Genomic DNA, 15,101 nt, shown 5'->3' with positions numbered 1-15,101 from the left:
AGCTAACTTCTTTCTTATTCGCGATTTCTTTTTTAAAACTAAGCTTTTCTTTTTGAAGAGCCAGTTCTTCTGTTCTAATCTCTAGTTCCTTCACTTTGAGATCAAACATGTTCTGCTGCATTTGATTGTACTTTGCAATCTCTAGCTATTTCAATTGTGACAGTGTTTTCTTTCTCGCAGGATTAGGGAAGGAATCTAGCTTGGTGCTCTTCATTTGCTACGCTGTTTTCACCAGATAGCATATCATCAATTAGTGGCGGCAAAAAGCTACCACTTGATAGAACAGGTCGTTCTTCATTTTCTGCTGTTATTGTTGTTGATGTTGTTGTTGGTAATGTTGATGACAATGATGATGATGTTGTTGATGATGATGAGCAAATCTAGCAAATCTATAAGATGCTGCTCTAAGGCAGAAAAAGTATGCAGATTGCAAGGCTCCCCTCCTGTCGCTCGATATTCTTGAAGATAAAAAGATGTTTTTTTGAAATTATTACCTGTAATCAGACCAGACCTGTAATTGAATTAAGGACTATTAGTTTTCGAGTCACATGCAAAAATAAATAAATTACCTTCTTCCATCCTGAGCTATCCTTGGTTGGTGGACCTAATGAATTCAATTCTTTCGACACTAATTCCCAAAATGTTGCGCCCCTTTTTGACAAATCCTTGAACACGTCAGTATTCGACTCTATTAAAGCAACAAGTCGTTCAAACTGCTGCTTGATTGTTGTTTTACGTTTGTTCTAGAAAGTTTTAAAATGTGTAATAGTTAGTTGATTTACAAATAGTTTGTTGTACAATAATACTTACAGCTATTTTTTCACAGGATCAAAATCACACACTGTTCAATGAAAAACGTTTTCTTCCTTCGGTGTTTTAATAGAAAATGCCGAGAGATGCAAAATCTGATCTGTGATTGATGCTACGGAAATCTGTCCTTCATATGGTTGCCATGGTAACCAACCAGTAATAGAGTAGATAACCATGGAAACAATATAGGAGCCTTCACAAACAAGCTGCGCTGAAACAAATGGAAATTGGTGGTGTAAAGGAAGACGCAGCAAAGGTACGTGGTTCGATACCCACCCTGATCGTTCCTTAATAGCAAGAGCGAATGTAGGCGGTAGATTTTTCAAGACACGCGCGCGTATAGTGGACTTTGGGGTTTAGACCAACTGATTGTAAGATGATAGGACTTAGCGACACCTTAACGGATTCATTAATGGGTCGAAAACACTCAATCATCCACTCGAGTGTTATGTAGAAATATTACATTCATTTTTTATACCTAAATATCTTTAAGATAATTTCGTCCTTCTCGAAACTTTGATGGGGAAAGTGGAGGAACCATATATATATTTTACACTAACGTCAGTACATGAATGATTGGCCTGGGAAGATGATCATCATCCTCCCATTCTTGATTTTACACTTTCTTCAACACATATTCATATTCATATTCATATTCATATTTATTTGTCTACCTGTTGGTTACACAAATACTTAAATAATACTTATTACCTATGTTCCTAACCTAGCAAAAATGAACACAAATTATCATAAAATCGAAAAAAAAAGATTAAGAATATTGGAAATAAAAATAAAAATTAAAAATTAAAAATTAAGGCAGCTCGGGATTATGGAGGGTTCTGATGCGGGATCTGAAAGAGGATAAGGGAAGGTTGAAATCAAACATAGAATATGCACAGTTAAATCGACGAATTGCACAAAGAAGGGGGTCATTACGGCCCACTGCAGTTCGACGGGAAGGAATCACTAGGGGAGGGCGGTTACGAAGAACACGGTTAGGGGCGTAGAAAGGGATAGAAGAAAGACGGGAAGGAGAATTAATATTACCAAGGAGTAATGCGGCAATAAAGGTGGATTGGGCATGGGAACGGCGGTTTTCCAATAGTTCTAGGCCAAGCTGCCGACACCTGCCCTCGTAAGGAGGCATGGGGGAGGACAATCCACGCAGGATTTTACATATAGCAAACCTGGTGAACGATCGCTGCACCCGCTCGATACGTTCCACGTGGATTCGAGATGTAGGGGACCAAACTACTGAGCAGTACTCCAAAATCGTGTGTCCACACACTACACACATGTAGTAGTCCAAACCACAACACAATGGCGGCTCGACGTGAAGAAGATATTTTTATTTACTTCGAAATTCAACCTCATCATGATATCACTGTTGTTACGCCTGGTAACAGTATATTGAGTAGCTGGAAAGACTTTCTTAGAACTGGCTTATTTGGACTTTATTACGCAGTTTAAAAATTAGTATGTCTTCTATCGATTGATATTTGCTACCCCTGACCCTGCTTAACGACCTTAGTCGAACTTATTTCTAATTGGTCCTAAAATCGCTAATATAGTTGTCTCATGTTAAGGGTTATCTTTCTGCCCTTGTCTGTCCAGCAGCGCCATCTGATGTTTTCATAATAAATTATTCGAGCTGTCCTTGACAGCTCGTTGTTTTGATAAACATTACCGCCGTTTTTCTGCACGAGGTAGATATCGTGCCAACAATCACCATGTGAGCGGTTGTTTCCTGATCATCTCATCAGAGCAATCAACGGGAGTAGACTTGCTCACCTTACAAACAGAATCATCTCGCCTCAGCGAGGAGAAAAAACGAGCTTGCTCAGTACCCAGGAGGAAACAATGATAACCTCTCAGTATGGATTGAAGCAGCTCGCCATAACAATAGCAGGCTCTGCCTTGTAATTTAGAATGCTCCGTTTTATGCTGTGTGGAGTCCTGTGGATATACGTTGTAATGAGCACTGAATTTAAAACAATTAACTGACAGAAGGCAGAATACTATTATTATTAATTATTAAATTTTGTTCAGATTATTACGTCAATGTTGGAATATGCATTCAAAAGTCATAAGCCTCCAAAGTCGCTAGTTACCCGGGAAGCCCGGATGCCTGGAAAAGGGGCATTGCAAAAATTAATTAACATTAACATTAACATTAAATTAACCTAATTTAGTGATAGTGAACAAATTAGACAAAATATTATTTTTCTCTCAAGTTATTGGATAATTTATAGTGAAATTGGTGATTGGTGATTTGATACAAAAAATGTGGTTTTATGTGTCGGCATACGCATTACAGTTTTCTGATCAAGTTTTAAATGAATATTTAACGAAATTAAAAGTGTGTTTTTGATTCAAGTTTCGGCAGTAGCCCAAAGCATTGATCTGTCAAAAATCAACATTTACCGAGTACCAATTTTCGGCAGCATTTAAAATGAATAATTACTTGTTTTTAGTGATTTTAAAATTCCAAGCGGGCTAGTATAAAATCTGCAACCATCAAATCTTTCATAAAAACCATACTTTTATTGTTTTGGTGCTCTGATTCTGTTAATAATGAAACCTGCCGAACTATTGGCTAAATGCAGACTGATCAGTAGAATGGGTTGCCGGTACATGATGTCCACTCTCGGGCTGACTGGATGCCTTCCATTCCGCCAACAGCACGTCAAGGGGTAGCTGAACTGCTGGTGATGAACCGTTACCAACTCGTCGCCTCAGCTGATTCTCGTGACGCCTTAACAATCGTCCATCTTCGGGAACGATCTCGAACATTACACGCCCGCAGCTGCGGACAATCTTCCCTGGGATCCACTTCCACGAGTTGTTGCTAAAATACTTTGCCCAAACTGTGTCGCTACGATGAAATCTGCGAACTGATGAAATTGATGATGATGGGGAAGATTCTTCGCACGATGAAGGAGGTCGCAATAGCTCCAATGCAGTTCTTATAGGGCGACCGAACATTTCCTCCGCTGGACTTCTCTGCTGTTCGAGTTGAGCATTTGGTGTAGAACGATACGTCATCAGGAAAAGCTCCAAGTCCTCATCTAGCTCACTATCCTCCGTTCTGATCTTCCTCAAAGAACGTTTAAGAGTATCGACGAATCGCTCCGCCTGTCCGTTCGACTGTGGGTGAAAGGGAGCCGTAGTAATATGCACAATCCCGTTATGCTGACAAAACTCCTTCAACGGACCGCTAACGAACTGTGTGCCATTGTCGCTGACTAAGGTTGCAGGCATACCGAAACGAGCAAACAAGTTCCTTAGAATGGCAATCGTGGCTGTTGTGGTGGTGCTCGTAGTTTTGACGATCTCCGGCCATTTGGAATACGCGTCGACTACAACCAGGAAATAAACGCCCTCCCAAGGGCCCGCGTAATCGATGTGAACTCGGTTCCAAACTGCCGAAGGTTTTGGCCACGCCATTGATGTTGCCCTTGGTGGTGATTTTGCCGCTGCTGCACATGCCTCGCAGGAGGCCACATAACGTGCTATTTCGTCATCCAACTTAGGCCAATATACGTAGCTACGTGCAACCGCTTTCATCCTCTGCATTCCCGGATGTCCTCGGTGTAGTTGATTTAAACAGCGATTGCGCAGCTTCTCCGGGATGACTCTCCAAAAAGAATGCAGCCATCCACGTTGGTCAGCGATTCCCTTCTATCGTAGAGCCGTGCAAGATCTGTTCCGTAAGCTACGTCGCGAGGCCAACCATCTCGCAAGTACTTGTAAACCTTCTGGAGCGACGGATCTTGCTGAGTGTAGAGCTCAATGTCTCTGAAACGAATAGGGAATGTTAGTAAGGCATCTGACCTGAGATCCTGCTCTAATTCGATGCTTGCTACGATGTATTCCGACTCTGGTTTCGCATGGTTTTGTATGAGGCGAGAAAGAACGTCGGCGTTGCCAAAAGAACCAGTGGGGATGTATTCGATGGTCATGTCGTGAAGCTGAAGTGTTAATGCGAACCTCTGCAATCGATTAGCTGCATACGTTGGAATCTCCATTTTGCTTCCAAAAATTCGCACTAATGGCCGGTGGTCGGTTTGCAACGTAAAAAGTCGACCGTATAGCATCCGATGGAATTTCGTTACAGCAAACATGATGGCGAGACCTTCTCGGTCGATTTGGCTGTAACCCTCTTCAGCCTTACTCAGCGCTCTAGATGCGTGTTGCACCACCTTAAGAGATCCATCAGGAAATTTGTGACTAAGCGTTGCCCCAAGTCCAATAGATGAAGCATCGGCCGAAACCACAATGTCAAGCTTCGGGTCATAATGTGTGAGCAGGAGGTCTAAAGAAAGAACGGTTTTGAAACGCTCGAACAATTTTTGGCATTCCGGTGTCCATTCAAATGTGTTTCCATTTTGCAGCAATTTGTCCATTGGGTAACACAGATCTTCAATACTTGGGATGAACTTTGCATAGTAGTTCACCGCACCGATGAACGATCGTACTCCTGAGATATCTTTCGGTGGAGGCAGTTTTTTAATGGCTTCGATCTTCAACGGGTCAGGTCTGAGGCCTTGGCTGTCTATAATATGCACTAAATAGCGGATTTGTGGCTTATTGAACGCACACTTTTCTGATCGTATTGTAAAGCCGTAGTCTTGTATGCGTTTAATTGTTTCCTCCAGGGCGATGTCGTGCTCTTCTTGCGTTTTACCACCGATAATCACGTCATCCATATAGGCTGATACTCCGTTTATGCCGGTGAGCATCTTGTCCATGATCTGCTGGAATGCTCCCGGTGCTACTTTGATGCCTGGGGGGAGTCTATTGTAGTGGTAAAGGCCTCGGTGTGTGTTAATCGTGAGCAATGGCCGACATCCTGTCTCTATTTCCACCTGGAGAAACGCATCTGAAAGATCGAGTTGTGTAAATATTTTGCATCTAGCCATTTTAGAAAAAATATCCTGTGGTAACGGAAGTGGATACTCATGCGGGTGTAAAGCTGCATTCAGGCCGGTCGAATAATCGCCGCATAGTCGTATCTGTTCGTTAGCCTTCCTGTTCCCGTTGCTGCATAAGCTGAGAAAATAGTTGCTGCTGCTGTGTCATTTGCTGCTGATGTTGGGCCATTTGCTGCTGTAACAGGTGCAGCATTTGCTGTATCATTGTGATGGCCGATGTTGTTTGCAACGATGGCTCATTCTGCGATGGTGGTGGATGCTGTATGAATGCTGCGTTCAGGACACCATTCTGCGACAGCCGTCTCTGCTCCTCGGTGATCGGCGTCTCTTCGGGGCTTAACATTCTACGGCGTTTTCGCGGAATTGTTGCACTTAATAAAAACGTTGACTGGGTTCACTTAACTCGTCGCCACTTTTGTGTTTTGGTACTGTATGCTTTTATTTGACAAAATAACTTTAGTAAACTAACACATTAAAAATTGTACACATATAAAAAGACGATACGCGGTAGAAAACACGTCCTGCTACGACGGCACCCGAAATGGAAGAGAGCCGATCTCTCTCGCTTTGCCGCCGCGTGAAGTACCGACGAACCCTTCGGCTACGTCGGATGCTGTCGGTTACCAGACAACACCGAGTACCTGTGGCTGCGTACTGCGCCCAGCGTAAGACCGCGCTTGCACAACATATGCTATATAAACTTATAAACTGTATCCCATCACATAAAGTTCATTTCCCGAAAGAGTCAAGAAAGTGTCCCAAAATTATGAGTACTCCTGAAACACTCTGTTGTCAACACCTAGTTAGAGAACCGGCACACCAGTGTAGCGACCTTGGCCGCTACGATATAGACCGTCGATGACAGCTGATAACGGCGGCCGTATCCGTACAGGCGGCTAAAGAACACGAACCGTGAAATAGGAGAGGAGGTGAGAGAAAGATCATCGTGAGAATGGAGAGAGGACAAGGTTGACGATCGAAGGAGCCAACGGGCGACAGCGGTAAAGCGCAAAATTTATCGCATATAAAGTCATTTCTGGCTGGTGTTCTTAACCCGGGTAATTTGGTAACGGTAAATATTTTAGTGATAAGTGGTGCAGGGAAAACGCAGCGTCATAGTGGTAATTATAGCTAGTGAATTAATTTTAATATACATATATTTAGTGGCCTAATAGTAAAGTGCATAGTTATTAAAATATTTTGAAAAAGTTATAGTGTCCAAAAAAAAACCTTTATTTAGTGATTTTTTTTATTAATCATAGTCACATATTTTTTCGTACATATAACAACATATAAGGTAATGAACAACAAAGTTCTGTCTCTTAGGAACAGAACTGTTCAAATTAACACCGAAAATATAACACATATTCGTATCACCCAGACTGCAAATCATTTAAATTCAACAACAATTCGTGAAGCGTGTTTAACTAAAAATTATAGCTTCAAAGAAAGCCTTCAAATACTTAAAGCAGAGCTTCTTAATCAATGCGCGGAACTTGATAGAGCAATAAACGGATCGCATAATAGCATGGCTTACGAGTTTCCCATTAAACAGGCAATGCTTTGCATTCCTGAATTTAACGGAGATGCAAGAGATTCGCACAGTTATGTTTACCCGCTGCGCAAAGCGATCGAAAACTTCTCACACTCAAACTGCAAACATATTTGTAGCAGTTTTGTAGCTCGGATTTTCGATCGGTTTCCGCCAAAAGCGATATACATATTTCATTTATAAATTTGCGACAAGTTTGAATGCGAAATATTTCACAGCCATGGGCTGTGAAATATGTTTGCAGTTTGAGTTCAAGGAGTTTTCGATCGCTTTGCGCAGCGGGTCGCTTTCTCGATCGCTTTTGGCGGAAAGCGATCGAAAATCCGAGCTACAAAACTGCTACAAATATGTTTGCAGTTTGAGTGTGAGAAGTTTTCGATCGCTTTGCGCAGCGGGATATTTAGAAATTTTCAATGCTGAAATTTTTGGATTGAAATATTTCTTCGATCGGAATCCAAGCGTTTTCCCTGACACCCGCTGCGCAAAGCGATCGAAATCTTCTCAAACTCAAACTGCAAACATATTTCACAGCCCAGAACTGTGAAATATTTCGCATTCAAAACTGTTGCTAATTTATAAATGAAATATTTCGAAATTTTCAGCGCTGAAATTTTAGGATTGAAATATATTCTTCGATCGAAATCCAAGCGTTTTCCCTGACATTTCTGCTCGCTTTTTCGATCGCTTTTGGCGGAAAGCGATCGAAAATCCGAGCTACAAAACTGCTCGATTTTGTCGTGCGGGTAAGTTAAAAGGAAAAGCAGCTGGTTTTTTTAATCGTATTTTGGACGATACGTGGGAAAAGGTGAAGATGAAATTGATTAGACAATTTGGAGAAAAATTTGACATCGAAGCCATTTTTCAACAAGTTGAGACGCTTCATCAAGGGGTCAATGAACCTTTCTCGGAATACAAAGAAAGGGTGTTAACACTAAAAGAGCAAATCATCAATAATGACATAAATAACACGGAAGATTCATACGCGATGAAAAATTTAAAAGTTCACTTTTTGGCCGGTTTAAGGAAGCCAGAATTGCAAACACTCGCGAAAACAAACAAACATTTACATTTTAATGAACTGTTAGAATATCTCCAGGAAGAGGTAGTTCAAATAGAACACATACGAAAAATAGAAGAACGATTAAATCGTACAATGATTTCCGAAACAAACGACACCATAACCAATGCTCTTTTCACCAATTCAATCCACAATAGTGTTGATAACGGAAGCTCATCCAGCCCACATGTCCAAAATCGCGGTATTACTAGAAACCAGCAGTATGTAGATTTTTGGAATAATAGTAGAACACGCTGCGATAATTATATTAATAGCTTTCAATTGTCAGACCCGAATCATTTTGGGCTACCACAACATAACAGCACTACATACAATCCTAACATTACTAACAACACTAACAATTTTTCACGGCCAAAAAGATTTCCAACGCCGTATAGAAGCTATGGTGCACAACATATTCCAACACAAAACAATTACTCACAATATACTCCAACACGAAACAATCATCCACAAGGGCCTTTTCAATACAACCATTTTAGAAATACATATAATCAACCCCAATCACATAACAGTACAAATAAAAAAACTACAACACGGAACACTATTCGGTCTAAATAAAAATTCTAGTGTTCCCATCGTTAAAACTGATTTGTTCTGCCTTAGGGCAGAAGAAGCACACACAATCGAAAGGGATCCGATAACAAATAGTGAATACATACACAATTATGAATCACTAGATATAGCATTCACTAAGGAAGGTAAACTGATGGTTCAAATTTTATCAGAGAGTGAAAAGAAAAAAAAGATTAATTATCTAATTGATTCGGGAGCATGTTCGAATGCATTGAGTTGGGAATTAGCAAAAGAGCTTGGGTGTTCTACAATAGATTATCAGGATAAAGTAACGTTTTCAAGTTTTAACGGAACATTATCCGACACTGTGGGTTCAATTTTTATAAATTTATACGTTGGGAAATCGTTGTATGGAACAAAATTTTATGTTATAAGAACACTTGGTGTTCCTGGAATAATTGGGGCAGAATTTTTAATAAAATATACTGTTAATGTTGGGGAAAACTTTCGAACAATAAATTTAAAGAAACCATCAGGTGAAAATATAGAGGAAACAGAAAAAAAAATGGGAACAGAATACAAATACTGTTATCGATGATAATAATACTATACCACAAGATAATTTTGAACTTCTCCCAAATATTGAGAAGCAACTTACAGATTGTGATTTAATTGAAACAAGCTAAAGCACTCCATTGGTGGGCTTAGAACGATTTGGGGAATTAATGAAACAAATCAATATCGATCATTTGGATAGTTCAATGGCAACGGATATGAAAAAATTCTCATTGAGTATAAGGATATATTTTACTTGCCGGGAGATAAACTTACATATACCCAAGCGGCAACGCATGAAATTGAAACAAGCTCTAACGTCCCCATTTATAAAAGGCAGTACAGATTCCCTGCATTATTAAATAATATCATGGAAGAGCATGTAGAGGAAATGCTGAAACAAAAAATTATAACCCCAAGCAAAAGCCCATGGAATGCACCCGTGATGTGCATACCAAAGAAATCTGATAGTGACGGGGCACGAAAATATCGTATTGTTGTTGACTTTCGTGCGTTAAATTTAATAACAAAACCATTTATATACCCTATTCCGAGGATAGATGATATTATGGACAATGGGGGCCTTCACTATTCTAGTTAGTTTTTTGTATGGAGTTTGACAGTTGGAGGCTGAAATCATGTAAACAATCCATACAAAACCCCACAAAAAAACTAGCCTGCGATTTTCAGTCTAGAAAATTTTAGCCTAAAAGCTAGAATTAGATTCGAGTACCTGCTCGAAAACACGGGTTTGTTTACATTCATCCCAAGGTGCATTAAAGAAATCAGGTGATCGAATCGGGAATCAAAGTGTATGTAGTCCTGGTGGTCCCATAGCATTTTTTATAACCAAATTTGAATATCACTTTTTGACAGAACGAGTGAAAACTTTTGCTCCAACGAGCTTTCTGGAGGCTTGACGAATACTCAAAACACTCTTAAAATCTTCATTCAGAAGTAGAAGCGATAAAAATCAGCTTTCTAAATTCATACACCTTGGGATAAGCTCACCTGTATATTATACTCACTTAGATAGCTGCTCGAAAACTGCTATACGATCAAAGCAAACAGCTGACAGGCTGAAATTTCAGCCTACGAGCTTCAAACGGAAAGGGCCCCAATATTGGAAACAGTAAATTGTTTTGAACAATTGATTTGAAATCGGGTTTTTTTTTTCAAATTCCCATAGCACGCAAAGACGCTGCATAGACTGCATTTTCAACGTCTAAGGGACACTATGAATTTTTACGAATGCCAATGGGTCTCAAAAATAGCCCATCAACGTTCCAAAAACTATTGAACACAGTCCTATACTCAATTCAGCCTATCAAAGCGTTTGTCTATCTAGATGATATTGTGGTGTTTGGCGAAACGGTAGAGGAGCATAATTTTAATTTAATTAAAGTTCTTAAAGCACTAATGCAATACAATCTTAAAATTGAACCATTAAAATGCAAACTTCATCATACAGAAATTAATTATTTGGGCCATACTATAAATGAACAAGGAATTAAGCCAACACAAGGAAATGTGAAAGTTATATTAGATATGCCAACACCAAAAAGTATAAAAGAATTACGATCGTTTTTGGGAACAATTAACTTTTATGGTAAATTTATCCCTAACGTGTCTGAAATCAGGAAACCATTACACGAGCTACTGAAGAAAAATAAAAATTTCGTTTGGGATGAGCACTGTGAAAAGGCATTTGAAAAATTAAAACAATTTCTAGTTTCAGAGCCTTTGCTGGTACGACCAAATTATAAGGATACCTTTGTCATTACAACCGATGCTAGTGATTATGCTCTTGGGGCAGTATTATCCAATGAAACAACGGTAGACAGACCAATTGCATACGCTAGTAAATCCCTTGTACGAGCGCAAAAACGGTACCATCCTATTGAAAAGGAACTTTTGGCTATTGTATGGGTTGGCCGTTGAATATTTTAAACATTACATTTATGGGCAAAAATTCCTAGTTTATTCTGATCATCGACCGTTAGTATCGATTTGGAGGCTCAAAGAAAACTCTCCGATACTATCAAGGTTAAGATTACGACTCCAAGGGGTGGAATGCGAAATTCGCTACAAAAAGGGAAAGGAAAATGTAGTCGCTGATTTTTTATCAATGCTACCAGAACTTAATCGGAACGAAATACAAGAAAAACAAGCAAACAAGACAGTAGCCGTAGTTACACGTCAACAAAATAAACAAATATTAGAGTCACTAAATAACAAAAAAGAGAATAATGTACAAGAAGATGTTGTGAAAGACGAAGAAGAAGATCACTGGGGAAATTTGTTAAAAATACATTGGGATGGGGATCTAAATGGCAAGGAAATGCAGAGAAAAGAACAGCTAGATAAGATTAAACAAACAGTTAAAACCAAATTTAAAAACTACAGCTCAGATCTAGACAGGATTGAAATCGAAAGAAGCGAAGTCAATACCGTGCTTCAAGAATTTCGCGATGCCCCATTAGGAGGACATGTAGGGGTAAGAAGAATGAAGAAAAGAATCAAGGAGTTGTTCTTTTGGAGAGGAATGGATAGTGACATTGAAGGGTATGTCAGATGTTGCAAGTCATGTCAACTCAATAAGATTGGAAAATTTAACAAAATCCCTTTGCAAATTACCACTACCTCGAAATACGCATTTGAAAAATTATATATGGATATCGTTGTCCTACCAGAATCAGAGGGGGGTAACAAGTATGGGCTTGTCATTCAAGATGATCTTACAAGATATCTTATACTTATTCCCTTAGAAAACCAACAGGCAACAACGGTTGCAAAAGCGTTTGTTGAAGGGGTAATCTGTCTTGTAGGTACCCCATCCGAACTAGTAACAGATCAGGGCACAAACTTCATGAGCCAAGTCATGAAAGACACTTGTAGGTTATTGAAAATTAAAAAAATTAATACTTCGGCATACCATCCACAAGCGAACGTAGTAGAGAGAGCAAACAGAGAGCTAAAAATTTATCTGAGACAATTTGTGGGAAAAAATTATCAGACGTGGGACAGAGTATTGCCATATTTTGCGATGGAGTACAATACTAGTGTAAACTCCTCTACTGGGTTTACGCTCTACGAATTGGTATTCGGTAAGAAAGCTAGATTGCCAACATCAATATTCCATAAAACAGATCGTAAAAAGTCATATACGGATTTTTGTGAGGAGTTAAGAACAAAACTAAGGGAAATACACGCTATTGCTAGAGAAAATTTAATTAATTCAAAAACAAAGATAAAAGCAAAGTATGACCGAAGTGCAAATGAATGGCAGCCCATGTGGGGAGAAATGGTTTTGGTGAGGAATAACCAAACAGGTGTAGGGCAAAAACTACAAGGCATTTGGAGAGGGCCATATGAGGTAGTGGAGAAAAGAAGTAAGAAATGGAAAAAAGTTGGAAAAAATTCACAACAATAACAATAAAAAATTTTATGATTAAAAAAAATAATAATAATAATATGGTTGATACCAATACGAAAATAGATTAGGCATAGATTTAGAGATAGATAATAACGGAAGTATGGGATATAGATAGCCAGATAGATAGGAGTTATCATACATAGGATATAGATAGTTAGGTAAATAGGATTAGTAGTAGGATTAGGATTAGGATAGGTAAATAGGATATGAAAGATTTAATTGTGAATAGATATATATAAACACAAGTATAATAATGCATTAAAAGAAGAATCGAATTATGAAATCGCGCAGAACTTTGGAAATTATACGGTTTTTATATAAATCTATGGAAAAAGTTGTAAATTAGGAATAAGGATTATTAAAAAAAAAAACAAAAACAAAGAAAAAAAACTAGAAGAACTAGCACCTCACAACTTTTACGCGACACTTTTAGCCTACACACACGCACACATCAGCAAAATTGTATACGGTACACTATACACACATGGAACAGCAGCGAGTGGAACAATAGAAACACGGGTTCAGGGAGGTCGGCACAACGCCAAATGTAACACCAACAATGTTACGAGTTGCTTTCGTCTTCACACATGACGGCACCGATGAAGACGAATTTTATGATAGAGGTTGAGCTGGTGAGGTTGAGCTGTAGATTGAGGGGCGCAATTGAATGATGAGGCATCGAACTAATATGCAAATAGCTCCCCCAGCATGTGGTCGACTCACGGTTAGCAGCATTCAATTTATAACGAGCGGTCAGAACAATATACCCTATCAAATAAGAGAGAAAGCAATTACACAAAACCGAAGCATTATCAAATTAAATAGTTATACTTACTTAGCGAGGTACACCAGCACCAGCACACGTCTATTAAAAGCACGAGGAAGGTTTGCCGGATGCGATAAAAAAAGGGCAAAGTTCGGCGATAACAATATCGATATGCATGAAAAAACAATCCACGTCGGAATTTTCTTGCTAAAGCTTCGTTAAAAAAAAAAGTGTAATGACATGTAGCGACCTTGGCCGCTACGATATAGACCGTCGATGACAGCTGATAACGGCGGCCGTATCCGTACAGGCGGCTAAAGAACACGAACCGTGAAATAGGAGAGGAGGTGAGAGAAAGATAATCGTGAGAATGGAGAGAGGACAAGGTTGACGTTCTGGTGTTGGGGAGCATAAAATTTAGCATTTTATTTATAATAAATAGTTCTGACCGTTTCACCAGGTTCACCATGCGCAGCTGATCGCCCAGTGGCTGTTTCAGCCGCCTCAACGCGGCAGTATGCTGGATGGACAGCTGCAGCCGCTGCCTCGGCCCGGTGCCCATGCACCGGACCATCTGCTACCGCCGACATCATTGACAGTGCAACAGCATCAACATTAGCACCGGTGTGCCTTGAAGGACGCATCGCGTGTTGTTGTACTGGTCGGATGCATTGCCAGCGTTTCCCATGGCAGTGCGTTCCATTCGCGACGTCTTGCGGTGTCCTATCGCTAGTAGCCGGTGGAACAGCAAATGACAGCGACGCTCATAAATCACCTAAAATCGGTGGTCGCTTCGATTGAGGAGCGCATTGTGCAGTTCTAGCTAGAAAGGGGAACGAAAGGCAGAGTTTAAAAGCCATTTAAAAAATATATAGCTTGCGATGGCGTATTATGTATCGACATTGATTGCAATGGAGAAAAGTAAACAAAACAATAAGTAAAACATTATTTATATGTATGTATATCCCGACGTGTTAATTTTTACTCATAATCAAAAGCTTCATTTGTGATCCAGCACAAATGGAAATTGTCCCATGGCTCTTTGACGACTGTATATGTGTTGCCGTTGAGAAAACGCCGTTGAAGGTATTGTTTTTTTGAAAGACATTGTAGGTTTTATTTGATAACATAACCACGTCAAACCTACATTCTTAACGTACGGCGTCGCCCGCCAGGGATTTGCCGTACGTAAATCGTCCCTTTCGGATGTCGCTATCCCATTTCTTTATTTTCGCTTATATCTACTTCCCACTTGTCAAAAGGGACGCTTCCCGAGTCCGCATGACTCCCTCGTGCTTAATCTCATTGAAATTGTCTCTCTGCTTAACGGTCCGACCATTCCGCCTCGCTAGCGGAAGCCTCCTCCGCGGCTGTCCATCGCCGACCTGCAGCCGAAGCTCGACGGCGTCATTCGTTCTCGCGTCTGTTCCGTCGTGACCGAATCAAGTCCGCCTCCG

This window comes from Anopheles arabiensis, chromosome 2 (genome assembly GCF_016920715.1).
Source record: "Anopheles arabiensis isolate DONGOLA chromosome 2, AaraD3, whole genome shotgun sequence".
NCBI classification, from domain to species: domain Eukaryota; kingdom Metazoa; phylum Arthropoda; class Insecta; order Diptera; family Culicidae; genus Anopheles; species Anopheles arabiensis.
Note: the sequence above shows the minus strand (reverse complement) of the source record.